The sequence below is a fragment of the Balaenoptera ricei genome, chromosome X (assembly GCF_028023285.1).
Source record: "Balaenoptera ricei isolate mBalRic1 chromosome X, mBalRic1.hap2, whole genome shotgun sequence".
In the NCBI taxonomy this organism is placed as follows: domain Eukaryota; kingdom Metazoa; phylum Chordata; class Mammalia; order Artiodactyla; family Balaenopteridae; genus Balaenoptera; species Balaenoptera ricei.
In genome coordinates this window covers 126,516,977-126,533,113 of record NC_082660.1, presented here as the reverse complement: position 1 = coordinate 126,533,113, position 16,137 = coordinate 126,516,977, and positions in this window count along the sequence as shown.

Sequence of the window (16,137 nt, the reverse complement as noted above, 5' to 3'; positions counted from 1 at the left end):
TACAAAATTGTTCTTAATTTCACATTTTTCCCTTACGGTTGGTTATTCTTAGTTCATAGATTCAGTGTACTCTGAAATATTGTTAAGAACACAAACCTATTTTTACTTTGGATTTTTATTGCTTCAAATTTTCTATCTATAAAAATTATAGAACATTACAGAAAAAGTCCCTAGATGCATTCCTGTCACTACCATGAATTTTGTGTGTATCCTGCCATAGTTTTTACTACATATAGAACTGTATATCATATACTTTATAAAAGTTGCATGAATGCTTTAATTTTTCATATTATTGTATATTTGATTTTCTCTAGCTATAGTATGTTTTTTCAACCTATCCATGTCATTATATATTGTTCTTCCATATTTAATCCTGTATAGTCTTCCATTGTAAGAGTGTACCATATTTGTCCATTTATCTGCTGTTGGAAATGTATGCCACTTCATGCTATTATCATACTGCAGTGAACATTCTTACACATATCTTCTGGTAAACATGTGCAAGAGGTCCTCAAGGGTATAATGCCAAAAAATAAAATTCCTGGGTGTTGGAGTACACACATTTTCAAACTAACATTTTTTTTCCAACTAGCTCTCCCAAGTGGTAGAACTAATTTTACATTCCCATGAAGATTATATGAGTTCCTTTTTTCACCATATGCTCACCATTCCTTGGTAATATTAAGCTTATTTTTGAAATATTCCCATATTTACAGTGGGATAAGGCAGTTTCATGTTTTTGATGTTTATTGTCCATCGGATATCCTCATGTTTGAATTCAATTTTATATTACTCATTTTTATTTTCTTAGTGACCTGTAGGGTTGTTTTCAGTACACTTGATATTAACACTTTGACTGGTACATATGTTCAAAATATATTTCTGTCATGTAAGTTTGTTTTTTTTACAGACGCTACTTTTCAGGTTGAGGAAGTTCCCATCTATTCCTATTTATCTTAGAATTTTTATCATTAATGGGTGTTGGGTTTTTTCAAATGTTTTTTCATCAGTTGATATGATCATTTCTTTTTAACTTGTTGATGTGGTGGGTTACATTGATTGATTTTTGAATATTGAACCAGCTTTGTATAACTGGAAATAAATACCACTTTGTCATAATGTATAGTGTTCTTATGCATTGCTGGATTCGATTTGCTAATAATTTGTTGAATATTACTGCATCTATGTTCATTAGAGATAATGATTTGTAGATCTTCTTTCCTGTAATATTTTAATCCGGTTTTGGTATTAGTAATTCTGACCTCATAGAATGAGTTAGGGTGTTCTTTCTGTTTGTGCTTTCTCGAAGATTGTAGAAAACTGATGCCACTTCTTCCTTATAGATTTTGTAGAATTCACCAGTGAAACTATCTGGGCCTGGCGTTTACATTTTGGTAACGTTATTAATCATGTCTTTAATTTCTTTAATAGACACAAGCCTAGTCAGATTATCTTTTTCTCCTTGTGTGAGTTTGGTAATTTGTGTCTATCAAGGAATTGGTCCATTTCATCAAGGTTATAAAATTTGTGGCCATAGAGCTCATAATATTTCTTTATTATCCCTTTGATCTCCAAGGGCTCATTTCTAATATTAATTTGTGTCTTCTCTCTTCTTTTTTTGGATAGCCTGGCTATAGGTTTATTGGTTTTTACCAATCTTTCAAAGAACAAGCTTTTTTTGTTGATTTTCTCTATTGTATTCCTGCTTTTCAATTTCATTGAGTTCTGCCCTAATTTTTATTATTTATTTTATTCTACTGGCTTTAGGCTTTAATTGCTCACCTTTCTCTAGTTTCCTAAGGTGGAAACTTAGATAATTGATTTTAGATCTTTTTTCTAATATACACATTTAATGTTGTAAATTTCCCTCTATACATTGCTTTCTTTATATCTCACAAATTTTAATAAGTTGCCTTTTACTTAGCTCAAAATGTTTCTAAAATTTCTCTAGAAAATGCTTCCTTGGCCCATGTGTTATTTCATCTCCAACTATATTGTAATTTTTTTTTTAAGGAAACAATTTATCAGCACTTTTACAAAAGATGAAAACGGACTTCTTAGGAAGCACATGTGATAACACAGGACTATTGTTTGAACAGTATCACCTGATGAAAGCAATAATCAAGAAAAAATGGTGAAAAAGTAGACAATGTGACATGTGAGGGTCATTCTGTGGCCATAACATATATTTCATCTCACATCAAACACCCAAACTATTCCCTTTCACGTGATGTTCTTTGTATAAGGTCTTATGCAGAGGACATGAACTTGATAACTGACAACGTTTTCCAGGATATTTTTTTGAAAGAAAATACTTTGGCTTATGAATATTTCTGCTAAAAACTGGCTTTGAGATCTGAATTGCAGTTAACCTCTTTAGTTCTCCCATCCTTTTTCCATAGATAAACACAAACAATTTTATCATTTATTTTTCTTAAATTTATAAGAAAACATCAGATGAGTAATTTGGTGATATTTTGATTGAGATATTTTGTTTGGTCAAATCCAGCTGATAAAAACTTAGTACTCCATGTCCTGCATTGCATGAAATCATTTTTTGAAATAAATTTATATCCTGTCCTTGATTGCCTTAATCTCAGAGATGAGGACTCTACAGGCATTATATTGTCATTTTTCAGCTAAGTTTCCTTTATTGATTTCTAGTTTAATTCCATAGTGTCTGAGAGCATGCTTTGTGTGATTTTTAATTCATTAAGCTGTCTTTAATGGCCCAGAATGTGGTCTTAGTGAGTGCTCATGTGAGCTTGAGAAGAATGTGTATTCTGCTGTTGTCAAGTACTGTATCAATGTCAATTAGACACTGTTGATTAACAGTGATGTTCAGGTAAATTATATCCTAACTGATTTTCTGCCTGTCTGATCAATTATCTATCAGTTTTTGCTTCGCATATTTTGTTGTTCTTTGTTAGATGCATGCACATTAAGGATTGTTACATTTTCTTGGAGAATGGATCCCTTTATGCCTCTCTTTATCCCTGGTAATTTTCCTTGTTCTGAAATCTGCTTTGTCTGAAATATAGTTATTCAGCTTTCTTTTGATTAGTGAAAGCATAGTATATCTTTATTCACCCTTTTACTTTTAATCTATCTTTGTCTTTATATTTAAACTGAGTTTCCTGTAGATAATATGTAGTTAAGGTAATGTTATTGTTGACAATCACTGCTTTTTAATGTCTGTATTTAGACCATTCACATTTAAAGTGATTATTGATATACAGTAGTTGGAATATTTATTGTGTATGTAACTCTTTTCTACTTTTTGGCCTCTTAATATGTACATTTAGACTAATCACACTGTCAATTCATATCAGTGGTGAATTGATATTCACTATATCACTTCTATTTGTTTTAAAATATTTTTGTAGTGGTTGCCCTAGAGTTTGCAATATACATTTACAACTAATCTAACTCCACTTTAAATACATTATATGGACTCATGTATAGTGCACATAACTTATAACAGAAATCTGAATTCTTCCTTCCTGTGCCTTATAAAATTCATTTCACTTACCATGTGCTATCATCACACAGCAGGTTGTTACCATTATTATTTTGAACAGTTATCTATTACAATAATTAAGAATAAATAAAAAGATTTCATTTTACCTTCATTTATTCCTTCTCCAGTACTTTTCATTTCTTTGTGTGGATCCATTTCTGACCTACCTCATGTTCCTTCTCCCCTGAAGAATTTCTTTTAAAATTCTGTCCAGGGCAAGTCCACTGGAGAATAGTTCCCTCAGATTTGTTTGTTTTGTTTTGTTTTTTGGCATAAGGGAGTGTTTATTTCTCCTTCATTTTTGAAGGATAATTTCAGTGGATATAGAATTCTAGGTTATATTTATGATTTTTTCTCTCAACACTTTAAATATCTTACACAACTCTTTTCTTGCTTGCATGGTTTCTGACAAGAAGCGTGCTGTCATTCTTACGCTTTTTCCTCTATAGATAAGGTGTTTTTTTTCCCCTTTGACTTCTTCCAAAATTTTCTCTTTGCCTTTGGTTTCCTGTAGTTTAAATATGATATGCCTAGGTATAGATTATTTGATATTTATTCTGCTTGGTGTTCTCTGAGCTTCCTGAATGTGTGTTTTGGGACCTCATTAATTTTGGAAAGTTCTTGGCTATTATTGCTTGAAATATTTTTTGTGCTCTTTTCTCTGTTCCTTCTCCTTCTGGTTTTCCAATTACACATTTACATGCTTTGAAATTATAACCACAGATGTTAGATATTCTGCTGTTTTCATTCTCTTCACTTTGTATTTCAGTTTGGGAAGTTTCCATTGACATATCTTCAAGCTCACCTATTCTTTTTTCAGCTGTATCCAGGCCATCAAAGGCATTCTTTGTTATTGTTCACTTTTAGAGTTTCTATCTCTCTGCTTATATTACCCGACTGTTCTTGTATATTATGTCCTTTTTCCATTAGAGCCCTTCACATATTAATCTTAGTTATTTTAAAGTCCCTGTCAGAAATTCCAACATGTGTGTCATATCTGAGTCTGATTCTGATGCTTGCTATGTCTCTTTGAATTGTATTTTTTCTTGTTTTTTTTTAGCATGCCTTGTAATTTTTTGTTGTTGTTGAAAGCCAGACAGTGTGTACCAGGTGATAGGGACTGAGGTAAATATGCCTTTAGTATCTGGTTTTATGTTAACTTGGCTAGGATTTGGGCTACGTTTAATGTTTGCTACAGCTATAGGCACCAGAGCTTTTAATTACCTTTAATGACCTTGTTTGGTCACCTCTGTTATCTTTCAGTTTCTTCTAAGAACTCCTTCACAAAGTCTAAGCCTTGCAGCTCTTTCAGCTGTAACTCACTCTTATTATACTGCAGCCCTGTTGATGTGGGAGGAGGCCAACAGTCTATATTGTTTGATTAAATTTCAGTCTTTTAGTGAGACTGAATACCTGGGCTGTGGCCTTCAGAAATATTTCTTAGCCTTTTATTTTCTCTAGAAAGTCTAGAGGGCCCTAGAGTTGGCTAATTGCCCTGCTCCCAAGTTGGCTAAGGCTCTGGTAAAGTCTTTTCTCCTACAGAGTAGGCCTTTGTTATGTTGGACAATCTGGATATATTTCAAAGTTTTTACTTTTCCCGTCACCCTGCCAGAGCACAAAGGAATTTTTTTCTTCATCTTCATCATGAGAACATGGTGGGGTTCCTGCAGTGAAGACCCTTGAAAGTGTCAATAAGATTGTCCCCCAGGAGTTTATTTCTCTCATGCTGGTCCACACAAGTCCTCTAGCAATTCATCAATATTATAATTTATGATTCCAGTATCTTCTGATCCAGACAAGCTCATCTCAGCTATGATCCTCTATATTTGCCCATCTCCCCAGATTTCAGGGTAGTGGTTGAAATCTCTTCAACTTCTCTGATGGGTGCAAGAATGTCTCTGATTTTCAGTTTGCTCTGCTTTTTTTTTCCTGTTCTAAGAATAGAAGTGACAACTTTCAGGCTCTTTAAATGTTGGAGCTGAAACCAGAAGTCCTAATAATCCTAATAGTAGTTTATATAATTCAAGTCTGTGTTACTAGGTATATACAAGTTCATAACTGCCATGTTTTGGCAGTGTTCATGTGTATCCATAATAACGCCTTTGACCTAAAATCTGTTCTCTTTGAAATTAATAATGCTATACTACTTTTCACTGGCTATATATTGCTTGGAATGTGTTTTCCTCTTTTTTTAACCTTTATGTATGATATTGCTTTAAGTGCATCTCTTTTAAGAAGAACATAAACGCATTTCCCACTCGTCTGTCATGTAATAGATGAAGTGAAGCTTTTGCATTTAATGTGTTTACTGATATAACTCATTTCTGCTTTTTTTGATTTTTTTTAGTTGTTATGCTTTTTCCTTTTCCTTTCTTCTTTACAGTCTTCTACTGAATTTATCAGACTTATACTTTTGCATTTTCCTCAGTACTGCTTTTGAAGTGAGCCATTCTATTCCTAAATCTGTAGTGACTATGCTTAGCTTTTCTGATGTGGTTGTGCTGGTGGTTTTTTGTTTTCTTTTGCCCTTTTTACCATGTATATTTACATTTAGAAAACCTAAAGTTAGTATCTCTCTCTTCCTCCTCAAAATACACAGACCATAGAAATATTTCAGTACAATCAGTCATCTTGGCTTCATTCCACTCACATTTTTCATGATGTGTTGTCTAGCATTTTTCATACCTTTACTTCTAGCTTTTGAGGACATGCATTTTCAAAGCCCTTCCTTGTTTTGTGAGCTCATAGCTTGGTAGTGAATTATTATTCATGGAACTTTGATAAGGCAACTAAACTCTCCTGGTAGTTTGTGGGAATTTGCTATATTTCCAAGACCCCAATCCGTAGCCTTGACCTAAAGAGGACCATGGCATTAATCAAAATCATTTGATGGTTAAGCACTTTATTTCAGCAAAGTACAATAGAGCAGGTTTCCCTGCAATCCCAGAGATTGTATGCTGACAGGAATTTGGGATATTTCAGGACTTTCTGAATGTGTAATAAGGAATGCACTTGATCCTACTTCAGTTAAAGACTTCTTTGAGATCCAAGGCAGAGTGCATTTAACTTGTGGTGAAAGTAAGAAAGAGAACACACTGCTCAGAATCAAAAATAAATTGAGTTTGGGGAGATTTTGATGTTCTTCTGACCTGGAAATGGAATAATATTTATTGGTTCCGTTGAGTGAAATTGTACTCTGGGTGTGTTTTATGTACTAGGATGTGCTTACAGGTTGAAATTTCATATAGAGCTTGTTTCTACTCTGTATATTAGCATTTTGACCTCAAGTACAATATTTAACCTTGCTTGAGCTTAGTTTCTTTTATATGCCAAAAGGTGACAATCCTTGCCCTGGGTACCTCATAGAATTGCTGTGAGAGTCAAAAAGAATAGCGAAAGATAGTGCTTTCTGGTTTATAAAATATTATGCAAACATAAAAGATTGTCCAGAAACAGGAAAATCCTGGAAAACTCTATGTGACTTATGTCACGGTCCTGGTGAGTCATCTTGTCAGGGAAGCAAGAATTATTATAAAATCAGAGGATTTTGAAGATGTTCAGTGTCTTCCAAACATAACCTATTTGAAGTAGAATAGTGATAAAAGCTGAAAAATATCAATGTACCAAGGATGCTAGGTCATTTTTTACTGCTTTGTAATTTATGTCTGACATAAAAAGCTGAGGATGAAACTTATTTCATATAGACTGCAAATCTAGACAGATGAAAGACCTGGGGAAATCTAAATTTAGAATAATTCTATTTTATGTTGAAAGAGTGGATAAGGAAGGTTTTCACTGTAACGTGGTACCACTTCAGAAATGAGATACAAAGAAAATTGGGTCAAAGACAGTGATCAAACAACAGTGGTGCATACAGCAAGCAGAAGTGGGACTTTGGCCACTCCAGCCTGAGCCACTGATTAGTTCCTTAGCGTTCTGGGACTCTGATTCCATGACTAAATGAGTTGTAAGTTTTTTCCCCTAGTGTGCATTTCTTATACCATTTTTTTCCACCTTTCACCATAGGGTTAAACGCAGCAGAGTTCATTCTTATTTTTGAGGAGGGTTTAGGAATAGAAGACATACATTTAGTACCAGACAGTCAGGAAGCTCTTCACCCACAGTATTTCATTTCATCTCCTGAATAATCTTATCAAGTAGGCATTCTGATTTTCACTTTACCTATAAGGAAGGTAAGGTTCAAAGAAGTTCAATAACTTTCCCAGGGTCATACCTTAACTTATAATGCTGAAATTTAAACCCATGTCTATCTGATGCAAAATCTTCTTATTCTGCAATTGAGAGACCTCAATAGAAAGATAAAGACTTCTTCAAGGACATATGTGTATTATACACATGGAATATGAACAACTCTCTATGTGGTATGATTTCAGAGGGAATGACTCTGCCTCCAGACACCTCTATCAACTGTACCTCCTCAAGCCTAAAAATGTTCCATTCAAACCACAGGCAGCCAATACATTTCAGTTTAAACACCAATTCTGATTAGTTAGCAGTCACTGCCTGAAGCACTGTGTTAAGACAGATTCTGAGGAGAGTGCTTCCCACTCAGCAGTAAAGAGTGTTATGATCAATCAGCAATGACTGCTATGGAAGTGGGAGGAAAGTGTGGTGGCCCAAGTGCCAAGTTTCTGCCATCATGGAACTAGACATGCATTACCTTGATTTAAGGGAAGTGAGCTTCAGCTGTTAGTAGTATAGTTCCCTTGGGAGGAGGCCTACATTCAGCCTCATCATTTCTTACACCTCATTTTGTGAGGAAGTTAATGGGATCTTATCCTAAGAGAACTATTTGCCAGTCAGAAGGTAAAGGAGATTGTGGGAGCCCTGCATTCATAGGGAAGAAGGAGAGAAGGCTTGTGGAGAATGGTGGGAAAGACCAGGCATATCATCAAGCTTTGTCCATTTCATGAATGTGTCCAGAGGGGCACTGTTTAAAATCACCAAAGGTTAATCACAGAGCTATCTTGGATGGCTTCATTGTTGGTTCATTGGTATTGTTTAGTGTTATATAGGTAACTACAGTCTCATAAAAATGAACATTGCTATATTAATTAGAATTTGCTTCCATTTGAGCAATAAAATTGCTTTACAGTCTTTGCTAGGATCAGTAGGAATTAATCTGAACAGTACTATCTTACTAGAGGAAAATTATAAAACCGTGTCTCCATTTTCATGAGATGGGGCAGGGAAGTATGAAATCTATTCTAGCTGCAAAGGGTAACAAAATGAGTGTAAAGCAGTTGCTTGTATCAGTGAGCACCTCTCAATGGCAGTGCAGCAGAAAACTAGTCAGCGGACTTAGGGTGAAAGCCAAGGATAGTGACTGGGGATCAGTATAAAAGCAAGTATCCAACTAAGAGCCAACCAAGGACCAGGAACTAGGAGCTAAACGTAGGACACACTGTGTCCTACTGGCTGTTGTATTCACACTAAGTACTGACAAACCAGATACTATCAGTTCAGCCAACTTCGTCTGCTTATCTGTTGCTTCAGTCAGAAAGCAGGTTGGACTGACATTTTCCATGAGTTGATGGATTGGGATGAAGGCAACACTGCCATGGATTTCATACCAGCACAGCCTAGGTCACATTATAAATCTTAATTTGCTGCTTGTCTTGATTTTCTACTGCTAATAGGATCTCACATTTGAAAATTATGTTTTCAATATAATCATTCAAATAACTCATGTAAGCAAAATTTAATGATATGATTTCCCATGGGAAATAAGAATATGAAGTGAGCTCCCTTATAGTAATCTCATCTTGCCCTTAGCACCACACAATTGAACAAGGAACATCTCTAATATCTTCACAGAATTTAATTGGTCCCAGTAATAGCAACTTCATAATATTAAGAGGATGCTCCTTCAGGGTGGTGGGTATCCTTAGAGAGGTCAGTAAGTGCAGTGTGAGCCTCGGAGAGCTGTGGTAGAGAGAGTGAACCAGTTCTCATAGATCAGGAATCAAGTCAGAAATCCACAGCAAGTAAACCCGATGCTTATTATTCCAAGGCTGGGGGAATCAGAGAATTCTGCAACATGCCTCATAGTGCAGCAGGGTTCTAGTTTACCTACAGACAAGTCCCAGGGCATGGGTGGGCACCTCTGAGCCCAGAGGTGACAGTAGACAAGTGAGAATGCTGTTTATATAACATTTTACTACTCCCAAGACCCTTTTCAAAATGTTTTATTTTATGCATAGAGATTTGCAAAAAGATATGCAAAATAAAATAACGTTTGAATGAAATTTGAAAGTTTTAAGGGCAAAATGTCAGCAAAGTCGTTGAAAGACAGATATTATCATAATGACCTGGTGGATGAATCAAGTAGTCTAAACTTTGCGTGGACAATTTGGCAGTGTGCCTGATCATTTAAAAAAAAGTGTTCCTAGTCTTTGACCCACTTCTGCGAATTGGCCTAGAGAAATAAACTAAAGTTCAATGAAAGATTTATACATAACGATTTTTACTGAATCATTATATAGAAGAACAAAAAAAAAATACAAAGGACCTAAATAACTAAATATTAGTTAAACAAATATATTAATACCATAAATATATGGCCATTAAAATTATGTTATGAAATATTTTTAAAGTCCTAAGGAAATTATTATCATAACACATTAAATCAAAGTATAGAAAACTGTATATTTAGAACGATCTCAATTATATTAAAAAAATACATCAAAAGAGAGAAATGCATTAACATCAATAGCAGTTATCTCAAGGTGGTATGCAAATAGATGATTTTCAATTTTGTCACTATAGATGTCTGTATTTACTGATATCATGTATAAGTATATAATATTTCAATAATAAAAAGTAATTTGATATGTATTATTACATCTGACTAAAAACAAGATTGAGGGCTTCCCTGGTGGCGCAGTGGTTGAGAATCTGCCTGCCAATGCAGTGGACACGGGTTCGAGCCCTGGTCTGGGAAGATCCCACATGCCGCGGAGCAACTGGGCCCGTGAGCCACAATTACTGAGCCTGCGCGTCTGGAGCCTGTGCTCCGCAACAAGAGAGGCCGCGATAGTGAGAGGCCCGCGCACCGCGATGAAGAGTGGCCCCCGCTTGCCGTAACTAGAGAAAGCCCTCGCAGAGAAACGAAGACCCAACACAGTCATAAATAAAATAAATAAATTAATTAAAAAATAAATAAACTCACTTTTTAAAAATTTTTTTAAAAAATTAAAAAAAAAAAAACAAGATTGAAAGATTATTAACATTCTTCTTCCCACTTTATAGATGTGAAGAAATTAGAGATGCAGAGAAATTAAATGGGTTGTCCAAGGTCACAGTGTCTGTAATCAGCAGAACTGACATTAAAGTCCACTTTTTCTGATTTTTCATCCCATATTCCTCCTTCTATCCCACACTACTTCTTTCAGAAAGAGACTACAAGGGAGGCCGGTGTAGTAACAGTAGCTTATGCCACTTAACAACCAGAGGAGTCTAATAAGATGCTCGACACAGAGCTGTATAGGAGCCCATCATTCAGAGCAATAGCTTTGCCTCAATTAAAGCCTTAGTTTTCAAGTGAACCCCATATCTGATCTTCTTATACAATTTAAGCTGTGTCTAGTGTATAAGTTAAAGCAAACAATCTCCCATGTTGTGCCTTTTTACTTTTTCAAATATCACAATTATCTTGGTTCTTTTCCCATGTTTGGGGAATTTTTTCCAAACTAAATATATCAAAATACATAGTGAATTACTTCTTTTTTAATTGTCCTATTTCTTCATACCCTGGATTACATGCATTCATTTTCCTTCCCTAATGATAAAAGTTTTTAGGCACATTAAGTGCCTTGAAGTGTGTTTTAAACCATTCCCTATAATATATGCTTGTCAAAAGCACTTTAAGAAAACAACCTGTGAATTATTTTGGACCAAATGGTGTCAATGACTAAATTTGCAAGGTATGAGATGTCTTTTGGTTTAGAGACTTCTGGATGCATGGTAGGGGTTACAAGGCATAAGCCTTAGAACTCATTCAGTTCTAATCTTGGTCTTAATTGCCCGAAATTTGTCACCTGAGTTCTTTTAAGGTCGGAGGTAAGCCACATCACATAGATTAGACCACTTTAGGCCATCTGTCTACCTCTAAACCAATCACTGTGACCAGTGTTGGCCCAAGCCAGCCAACTCAGCTAGGCTTCCTTGCCCTCCCTGGCCCCTGCCCACGTGCTGTTCCCCCACTATAAGCACCCACAAATGGAGAAGGCAAATTTGAACCAAACACCTCCATAAACTATGGCCTAGGGTAGGTAAATGAAGGTGCTCCTAACTTGAATGAATTAATACTATTTTTGATCTGGAAACCTAAATCAAATTCACACTTTCCGTTCTCCATCAAACATGACATACGTTTTAATGAATTCAATCTCTCCATAAATCAGTGCAGTGAAGGAACTGACCTCATCCATATTTCTTTGAACAAATATCTGTGCAATATGTGGACATAAATGGTCTATACTTCAGGCTCCTTGATGAGGTTAAGTGGGTCGTGCAGGACAGTGGTGTGAGCTGGGCATGAATGTGTAGGTGTGGTTTCAAGACAGCTGCTATCCATGGGTTTTCAAATTCATTCTCTCAATGCTCTGTCTTCCTTTTTCTCTATTTCAGTGTGTGCACTTATCTGTCACAAAGCCTGCTATTATATGTCCGCCTCTGAATTATAACACCAGGCAATTAAGATTCACAAAGTACTGAAAGATTTATAAACAAAAGAAAACGCGTTCTATTAAAAAGCCAGAAATCTTCTCAATGAATTATCTGAAGCCTATATTGTTCGTGTAAAGGAAACTCAGTCTCCTTTACAAAGTTTCAACGTACAGGAGTAATTTACCTCTATGAACTGGTATCTCACAGAGTATGATTTTCAGATACTCTTGAGGGCTAGTGAAAATGGTATGTCTATTGGGATGTCTATGTGGCCAATGGTAGAAATGATGAAAGGGGATTCAGTTTGAAATAACAATGGATTTCTAAAATCAATAAAGGGAAAGCTCAAAGAATAAATTTTTAAAATGCAGTCATTTTTAGCCAATATACTTTGAGGTTGCATTTTGTTACCTAAAGCATGGGGACTTTTATGCCCAATGTCTGTTGCATCCATGAACGCATGACTTCATTTTTTAAAGCCTGGGGCGGAATCTTACTGGCATGAAGCGACTCACTGCTTTGTAGACAAAAGAGTTTGCATTCCAGTTACCATGCACATTTACTTTTTTTTTTTTTGACATTGATAATAAATTTTATTCTGGCATAATTTTAGATTTACAGAAAAGATTCAAAGATAGTACAGAGAATTCTCATATATCCTTTGCCCAGTTTCCTCTAATATGCACATTTTTTATAATCATGATACATTTGTTAAAACTAAGAAATTAACATTGGCTCATTGTTATTAACTAAACTCTGGATTCTGTTTGGATTTTGCCAGTTTCCCCGCTAAGGTCCTTTTTCTGTTCCAAGATCCCATCCAGGATCTCCTGTTGCATTTACTCATCATGTTTTCTCCGGTGATATGAAGTCCGATCACGTGTTTACAGTAGTGTTTGTAATAGATATATGTATCCAGCACTCCAGAATGGTTGCTTTTATCTCTAGTTGAACTTGATATAAAGAGATTCAGATTGTATGTATTCTTTTGTGTCTTGTTTCTTTCATTTAAAATTGTTGTAAACTTCATCCATGCTGTTGTATATAACCATAGTTTCTTTCCATAGTTGTCCACATTGGTCCATTATTATTTATTTTTAAAACATCTTTATTGGAGTATAATTGTTTTACAATGGTGTGTTAGTTTCTGCTTTATAACAAAGTGAATCAGTTATACATATAAATATATCCCCGTATCTCCTCCCTCTTGCGTCTCCCTCCCACCCTCCCTATCCCACCCCTCTAGGTGGTCACAAAGCACCGAGCTGATCTCCCTGTGCTATGTGGTTGCTTCCCACTAGCTATCTATTTTACGTTTGGTAGTGTATATATGTCCATGCCACTCTCTCACTTTGTCCCAGCTTACCCTTCCCCCTCCTCGTATCCTCAAGTCCATTCTCTGGTAGGTCTGCATCTTTATTCCCATCTTACCCCTAGGTTCTTCATGACCTTTTTTTTGTTTTGTTTGTTTTTTAGATTCCATATATATGTGTTAGCATACAGTGTTTGTTTTCCTTTATCTGACTTACTTCACTCTGTATGACAGACTCTAGGTCCATCCACCTCACTACAAATAACTCAATTTCGTTTCTTTTTATGGCTGAGTAATATTCCATTGTATATATGTGCCACATCTTCTTTATCCATTCCTCTGTTGATGGACACTTCTTTTAACACTAAGGGACTACCTCTCCATATCTTTTTTCTGCTCATTTCTTTTGAAAGGGGATTAGAAGAGAATTTACATTACCAAGTGCCTTGTAGGCCTCTCCATTCAGCACAAGGTAGTCCCCTCAGCTTATACTGACCATACTCTCAGGGACGGTGTGCCACTGAAGATTGGCCCAATACTACCATTTCAACAGAATAGACACTAGAATAGTGTCTATTCTAGACCAGACTTAGTTTGCAATGGGTATTTAATATTCAATGGGCGTATAGTGACAAATGTGATTTGGCCCCTGCCATCAGGAGAATCTTAATTTGAGAGGAAAGACAGCCTTCTTAAACAAGTGAATATGGTACATTATCATATAACACTGGAGGTCAGTACATTTGAATGTGAAGCTCATAGGAACTTGTTCCTGGGTGTCTGGGAAATGTTATTGGGGAAGTTGCATTTGAGCTATGGTTGTGTCTTAAAGGATGTGTCCGAATTTGCCAGAATTAGGAAAGTTAGAAAGAGAGAGGCAGAAGGATGATGTTGTACAAGGGCACCTACACACACAAACTTAGAAAGAGCCCTAGACATTCTCGAGAGAGGCCTGATATCCTTATATTGCAAATGTGACGTGTGCAGATTCGAAAGGAGATGTGACCCGCCCAATTGGACAAAGTGGAGCCCGTGGCTCTCAATCAAGCATTCTTGCCAGTCCACACTGCCTCTGTTTATGCAAAGAGAAAATGTCAAGACATTTAGAATTTGTGGAATGCTCCATTCCCAACCGCATCCCCTTTTACTTGTATGGATCCTTGCATTTTTAATCGAGACTGGATGAAAGCCCCATACTCTGATGTACGAGTATATTTCACCTCGTGGAGCGGTGGGAAACACAGACACGCACAGCAGGAGGTTTACTTCCCAAACCACTTCTTCAAGTGTGTGCCCTTCATTTTCCGACCCCTGCAGAAAGCTAACTCCTTTGAGTTACTCACCCTGATCTAAATATCTACTCATTTAGTACGTGTCTCTACCTTTTCAAATTTGCGATGTTGAAAACATAGCAAAAGAGATAGCAGGCAAAACCATGGCAGCAGGAATCCACCCAGATAGGTACAGCCACTGCCATTTACTTTGCCATATTAATGAAATACATTAAAATCGATAATAATCAGTTAAGTGAAAGAAAACTTCTACTTAAAATACAGAAAAGCTGGCATATAGGATGTCCATATGTATATATCGATATATATATATATATATATATATATATATATATATATATATATATATATATATATATATATCAGGTAAAACAATCATAATGCTTAGTATGATGATTTAGGGACTAGGAAAGCTGATTTTCAGTCCAGTTCTGCCATTTACCAGCAGTGATATGCTAGATAACCTCTCAAAAATGTCCACTTTCTCATCAGTAAGCCAATATAAATAACTACACAGGGTGAGTGTGAAAATCAAATGGAGTAATGCAAGTGGAGATTTCTTTTAAACTATGAAGTGTTTTCCTGATATAAGGTATTAATGTAATTCAGATTCATTTTTAAAAATGGTGTACTTAGAATTTTAAGTGCCAATTTCCTTATATGTGATCTATGTTTATTTTATTTCCACTTCTTAATTATTGCTGTATTAAATGCTAGTGTGTTTTTCAAAGTGCTCTGGCTAATATCAACAGATATATTTTGAAATATAATTATGCAAAATAGAAGTTTGCATAAGTTCACAGGGAAACAAACAAACGCAGTGTTATACAAGCATCTGAAAAATGATTTTAAGTTCTTGTGGGCTTGATTGGACTGACTACACAAGGCAAAATGGTTGATTTGCATTTCCGTTGCCTCTTTGTTTTATTCCTCTGAAAAATACATTCAGTTATTAGAGGAAAACTGCCTCTTCATAAAACTGAAAGATAATATTCCATCCATGCAATTTCACCAATTGCAAAGCACTTCTACATACACTATCAAATTGATACTCAAAATAACCTTGTATATTGGAAGAAAATGTACGACGTGAAGTATCTTGGTACTGTTACCTCTCTTTTACAGAGGAGAACAATGATATTGTGAAAGGTGAAGTGATTCACTAAGGTTTATAAAGCTAACTGGGTCTAGCACCTGGGCCTCTGGTTTCCTTGTTCGATGCTCTTTATCCTGTACTACAACTCCTCTCTCAATAGTACAGGCTGGTTTCATATCCAGTGTCATATAAAAACGAGGTGCCCTACTTTTCAGAATTTAGGGAT